Genomic DNA, 6,268 nt, shown 5'->3' with positions numbered 1-6,268 from the left:
AAGAAAACACACATGCAGGTCATGTGAACGCGGGGCAGACCATTCCGTGTAGAGGGTGGGGGTGGGGGAGCAGGGAGGGCCATTCAAACTTTGGGGGAAATCTTTCTTTTAACCCCTCAAGTACCATGCTTGCTTTCTTAGCTCCTTCCCCGAGAATGTGGCTGCACTGTCCCAGGGGGTGGGAGAAGATGACTGTGATATTAACTCTCTCTGTCACCTTCTCATTTCGCTGGTGAAGGGGCAACGTTCACACCAGCCTGGCCATTCCAGGCCACCGTCAACCTCTCCTGGACAGGCAGGGGAGAAAACTGAAGTGTGACACAAGCCGTGGTGTTGACACCACATTGATGTGCCGTAATTAACTGGCGAGTGAGGATACAGACTCCAGCGCTCTATCTCAGCTGGCTGCTGGGGAGAAGGAGGTCTGCAAAAACAGGAAGCTGGTTTCCATACTGTTTATAGTAGGAAAAGGCTTCAGAAGCAGGCAGTGCCAGATGGTGCCACGACCTTGAAAGACCATCATAAAACATAATGCAGACTTTAGGATAACAGAAGGCGAACACTGTGTTTGAGTGATATATTAAAGATCATATGTAAAACAAGGACTTAGACACACTACTGTATTTATGAATGACCACGCTACACCAAAGATTAATGACCAGCAACGATGGTGAAGACATGGACACAGGTGACAAAACAATGTCACCCTCTGCTGTTTAAATCATCTAGCTGAGTGGAAAGAAGGAAGCTATAGGGTCAGGAAGTGAACTGAACTCTTCAGTATGCGGTTGGTTATGGTGAGTCCATCTGAGTCATGGGCACTGGATTCTTTCTGAAGGGTAGACTGACCTGGCAGGGTAGGGTTAGGTGAAGTCGTCAGATGATTTTTATTCTGGACCTGTCTTGCACTGTTTTCTTTCCTGTCCTCTGTCTTTGATTTTGAAAGCTACTTATGGCAGTGCTGAGTCTGACTGCACTGACGTCACCAATGTCAGTATCAGTCCCTGCCTCTTCCCATTCTTTCCATCATTTTCCCATTTGGTGGCCGTCCAGTTCTCCCGGTGCTTCCCAGGGTTCCTAGTGTGTCTCCCTGCTCGCCAGGCAACCATGTGGCTGATTGGACTAAGTGGGCGGCTGGGACTCGGGCAACCCTACTGGCATGGGCTTTTGGACATTTTATATAACCTTGTTAGTTACGTATTTATGTATTTCTGTATGGATCCTTGTTGTGGTGCCTTTGTAGTTACCCCTGTTTGTATCTAGTCTGTAGTAATGTTCTACAACCTCTGTTTCTAGTCTCTCGTAATGTTTGAGTAAGTTGTGATTGTTAATTACCCTCACCTGTTTCTTGTTACTCCTTCTTCCTAGTGTTTGGTTACTTGTCATAGCCCACATCTGTTCCTTGTCTATTCTTCTGTTGGTCATTCTGCATTTGTAGGTTCTGTAGATGTTGCAGATGTTGAATGTGATTCTTCTAAGTGTGTCTTGCTTGTCTTTCCTTTGCGTTTAGTTCTAGCCCTCGTTAGTTGTGATGGCCGGGTATCTTGGACAGGGTGTATCCCAGCCTTGTGCCCTGTGATGGCCTTGCATCCTGTACAGCAGGGGTGTCAAACTCCAGTCCTGGGGGCACAGAGCCCTGTGTAGCTTAGTTCTTTCCCTGTTCCCATTACAAATGATTCAGCTTAAGAGCTGTGTGGTAATTAGTACAAGGAGGTGCAAGGAGTTGAATCAGGCGTGTTAAATGAGGGGAAACCCAAAAATGTGTAGAACTCCGGCCCTCCAGGACTGGAGTTTGACACCCCTGCTGTACAGGGTGAACCCCAGCCTTGTCCCCTGTGCTGCTTGATTCAGGCTCCAGGCCCCTAAAACATTGACCAGGACATGCAGACAGTAAGTGGATGGATACACCTGGGGAAAAAACAAAGGAAACGAGTGAATTCATTTTTAAAAAGGAATATTTTCCATCCTCCTTCATACCTTAATGGAAAAGGGTGGCAGGCCAAAGATGGACCTTGATGGTACCCCCATACCCTGTGCCCGGGTTAAGGGGAGTCGCCAACGCTGTTGTTGTTTAATCACATTCTGTGTCCTTCTGTCATCGGTTACCGTGTCCCAGCTATTGACACAGCACATGTTCCAGGCTTGGTCCCCACTATGTACACAACCTGCCTCTATGACAAAATGTCCCAGCACTTTCAGTGACGGCGGTGCCACCTCACGCATCTCTGAGCGGCCATGTGCACACCCATCGGAGGTAGACCTCCAACAACGTTCTCAGCCTTGTCCAATCCGAGCCAAAAGCCTCAGTGAAACGGCCCAGATGGATCCATCTGGTCCTGGAACTCAAGGCTAACAACCAGAAATGTGTATGACTTGGTGTTTACTCAGTTGTGAAATCGGTTTCCAAAGCCCAGCTTACTTGGCTCGGTCGGTTCAAAGGACATTGAACAAGGTCTAAAAGCAGCCTTGAGGCTGGAGATAGAGGCGTCTGTGATGTCAAGCAATTAACCATTACCTTCATTTCAGGAGTTGGAAATAAAAGCCTATAACTTCTTTTCCTTTCAGTGCCAGAATGAGAAGCTGGGCTTCCCTGTTATAATGTAGTTTTTTTCAGTATTAGATATACCACCTTAAATGTTACCTGGGATATACCACCTTAAATGTTACCTGGGATATACCACCTTAAATGATACCTGGGATATACCACCTTAAATGTTACCTGGGATATACCACCTTAAATGTTACCTGGGATATACCACCTTAAATGTTACCTGGGATATACCACCTTAAATGTTACTTGGGATATACCACCTTAAATGTTACCTGGGATATACCACCTTAAATGTTACCTGGGATATACCACCTTAAATGTTACCTGGGATATACCACCTTAAATGTTTACTTTACAATTACTTGGTGAACTGAGACCTATGGCTTGGCTGCTAATGGAGGTTACGGCTTCCTGCTCTCTGGCTCCGTTTTTGCTTCTATGCTCCTATTTGATTGATGGGTGAAACCAAGGCCTGTTCACAGTGGCTTCCCTGCCGTTCATCTCTGACCACCTCAGCAGTCATGTGAGCTGAGTGTATATCACTCTATGTCTGTGTGGGGCAGCACCCGCAGAAGTAGGTGGGGTGGGAAGCCTCACTCCTGATTGGTCGACCGGCTGTGACACACCCTCTGGAATTATTGTGTATGTGTCTGGAGCAAACATTGTTTCAGTTATCTCAGTCTGACAGATTTTAATGTTTCCAAGACCTGAAATGAACTCATCAGCTGGATTCTATCCCAGCATGAGCCTGAAATGTAACCCCTGATCTGTCTCTATGTCACCCATGTCATAATTTCATTCAATAATGGGTCATCCTGTGATGTGAGATTCAACTCACCTCCTCCAATATTAACTTACAGTAAATCACACATCAAGCTTAGAGACAAAGACTGGAAAATGTTTTCAGGTTATATACAAACCAAAATCCCCCCCCCCCCGAATTAATCATTGTCTAGCGAGTCAGCAGCAGCATCCTGCTCTACGTGCCACATGTGTGTTTGACTCCCAGTGCAGGGCTGCCAACTCCGGTCAGCTGGCTGATGTGGGATTTTCAATTCCAGACAAGTCTGCACACACATGTACACACAATTTACATATATGTGACAGCTTTACCTCCTTAAAAATAGTCTGTAGGGATTGAAGGCTACCGCAAAGATTTAGATGTAGCTATTTTTAGGTTTTATAATGGAATAATATAGATTTGCTGTAAGATTTCTTGCATGAGCATGAATGCCTGTAAGTGTGAGTGTCACGCCAGATGTGTGAGAGTTGGTAGCCCTGCCAGAGTCCCATACAGTGTCAGTACCTACCCTGGGACTCACAGCCAACCACAATCACAGTTAGATCATGATGGAGCCCATACTCAAACCATACACACTATTTTCAAGGTAACAAAACTTACACAGGTAAATGCGTGTGCAGATTCGTCTCGAACTGAAAATCTCACGCCGGCCAGATGACCAAAGTTGGTGACACTGCATACTAGCTTTCCACACATCTCAGACTGACTGAGCTAAACTAGCCAAGGACCCCCGTTGTCATTTGGGAACCAGTGAGAACATTAAAAGGTGGGTTTAAAACAATGCAGTTAGTATGGAAATCCATCAACCTGACAGTTTTGGTCATAAGCCCTTGGGGAGGCTTATAGCTGAGGCTGGGTACAGGCTAGATGAGCTCAGAGCAGGGATCTCCTTTCCTGCTGCCACTCCAGCAGCAAAACTGCAGCAGCTGCGGGGTGAGGTCTCACCCACCAGCACCCCTCAGCACATTCCTCCCCTGGTCAAAAGGCGGCGCTGCCCGTGCCCTTGCCTTCTCTGGTTTCATCCATCTCCAGCTGGCCAGGCCCAGCACACCCAAAGTCCGGCCAATTGACATAATTGTCGATATTAACTTTTACACTGGGAGTTTATTTAACTAATTAAAAGTATTTAATGTCTCAGACTAACGACTTTAGAGAACAGTTGAATTCGCAGTTACGGTCAGTTGCATGACATATCTCACTGTGCTGCAGGACTGTCAACTTTGGTCAGCCGGTTGGCGTGAGATTTTCGATTTCAGACAAGTCCGCACACGCATTTACACCTTTGTGACAGTTTTATTCCCTTGTAAATGGTCTGTAGGGTTTGCAAACTACCCCAACGCTTTTGCTGCAACTAATTTTAGGTTTATAATGTAATAATATAAATTTGCCGTAAGATTTCTTGCACGAGCGTGAGAGTCCGAAAGCGTGAGTGTCACGCCAGATGCGTGAGACTTGGCAGCCCTGGTGCTGTACAGTAGCAAACAGAAGTAACTTTAAAACTGAGCCCGACTGATGCTGCACACAGGGAATTCTAATTGTACTCATTGTACGAGGCACGGAGAGTTGAACGGACGACGTTTTTATTTAATCGATCACTTATTCTTGTTTAGTTATATATGTACAGTGATGCAGGCCGTGCTGGTCGAAAGTTCAGTAACATGCAACATTTTGTTAAGTGACGTTAGTTTACTTGGTCTTTGAGTAATAACGAGAAACTATTTACAAAAATAAGTACCAAAACAACGCACGCGTTTTTTATTGAAATGCAATGAAAGTAAAACTGACAAAACAATATACAGGCAGACAAAACTATAAAATTATAAAATATATTTATTTTTGTTTTATCAGAGGGGATTTTTGTTATGGGGAAGATAAAGACCGCGACACCGTTTCCATGGAGACCAAAGCTGTTTCCGAACGCCGCTGGATTCTTCAGTATAAAGACGCTTCGGTAACATGTGCTTTTAGAAAGGTTTCGGTAGCAAATGTTTTAAAATCATTAATGACGCTGTGTATATATTATATTTTGCATTCTGATGTTTAGGTTAACAAACGTAAAACTCTGAACTAAAGAGCTACTCGACTCATCGACTTGCGAAATCTGGGCAAGTTTATAACATATACACTTGTCGTTTATAAGGTTATATATTAGGAAATGTAAAGTTGTTTGGCTATCTTTGTTAAACAGTGTTAACTACTTTGCTCAGCTACATATACATCTTTAATCGTGTCTATGATTTAGTAATACATTGCTAAGATGGACACGGAGTACCTGAAAAACAGCATCGGTAAATGTTTAGTGGAAGGACTGGCAGAAGTAGTGGAGCAGCGACCCATGGACCCCATCGAGTTCCTGGCCCAGTGGATTTACAAATACCGGGAAAACCGGAACTACGAGAGAAAAGTGAGTGTCACATATCGGGACGGTAATACTGATATACTGCCACTTGGAGGCAGTCACGATACACGACACCGCTATTTCAGAGAGCTGAACCATGAGGTAGATGTACACTGTATGGACAGGTGGCTAAAATGCCAGACAAAACCAGTCAGTAGGAGCAGACAGAATTAGAATAAGAATTAGCTGTTTGAATAACTATACATTTCATTTATTCTGCCAGTACTCGGATCATTTAAATTCCTGGGAGGAAAAACACCATTTTATAAGTAGGCTTAATTACAATTACAAAGCAGCCAAAGATGCATGGGACTGTGTCTGCGTCTGAATGGCTGCAGTGAAGCGGCAATCACAGGACGTTTGTTAATAAAGCGCATAGTCGTGCTGTAGGGCTGCAAGCAGCTCGCCAAAAGAGCGGCAGCAGCACATGCTGAACGTTAAGAGGGTGTAAAACAGTGGGTTTTCGTTCTCCTCAGAGGAAGGAGTACCAGGGGGAGCTGGAGGAGGCTAGAGCTGA

At 44.9% G+C, this 6,268-nt stretch overlaps 1 long non-coding RNA gene across 1 annotated transcript; it reads left to right on the top strand.

The window, feature by feature from the left end:
- Positions 1 to 4,915: 4,915 nt before the first annotated feature.
- Positions 4,916 to 6,252, top strand: LOC111848472 (uncharacterized). Its single transcript, XR_011984446.1, has 3 exons — positions 4,916 to 5,304; positions 5,654 to 5,757; positions 6,228 to 6,252. It is a non-coding gene; the product is annotated as an uncharacterized lncRNA (long non-coding RNA).
- Positions 6,253 to 6,268: the final 16 nt, after the last annotated feature.

This window comes from Paramormyrops kingsleyae, chromosome 20, assembly GCF_048594095.1.
Source record: "Paramormyrops kingsleyae isolate MSU_618 chromosome 20, PKINGS_0.4, whole genome shotgun sequence".
Lineage (NCBI taxonomy): Eukaryota > Metazoa > Chordata > Actinopteri > Osteoglossiformes > Mormyridae > Paramormyrops > Paramormyrops kingsleyae.
The sequence above is the reverse complement of the archived record's forward strand: the minus strand, read 5'-3'. Positions and strand labels throughout refer to the sequence as shown.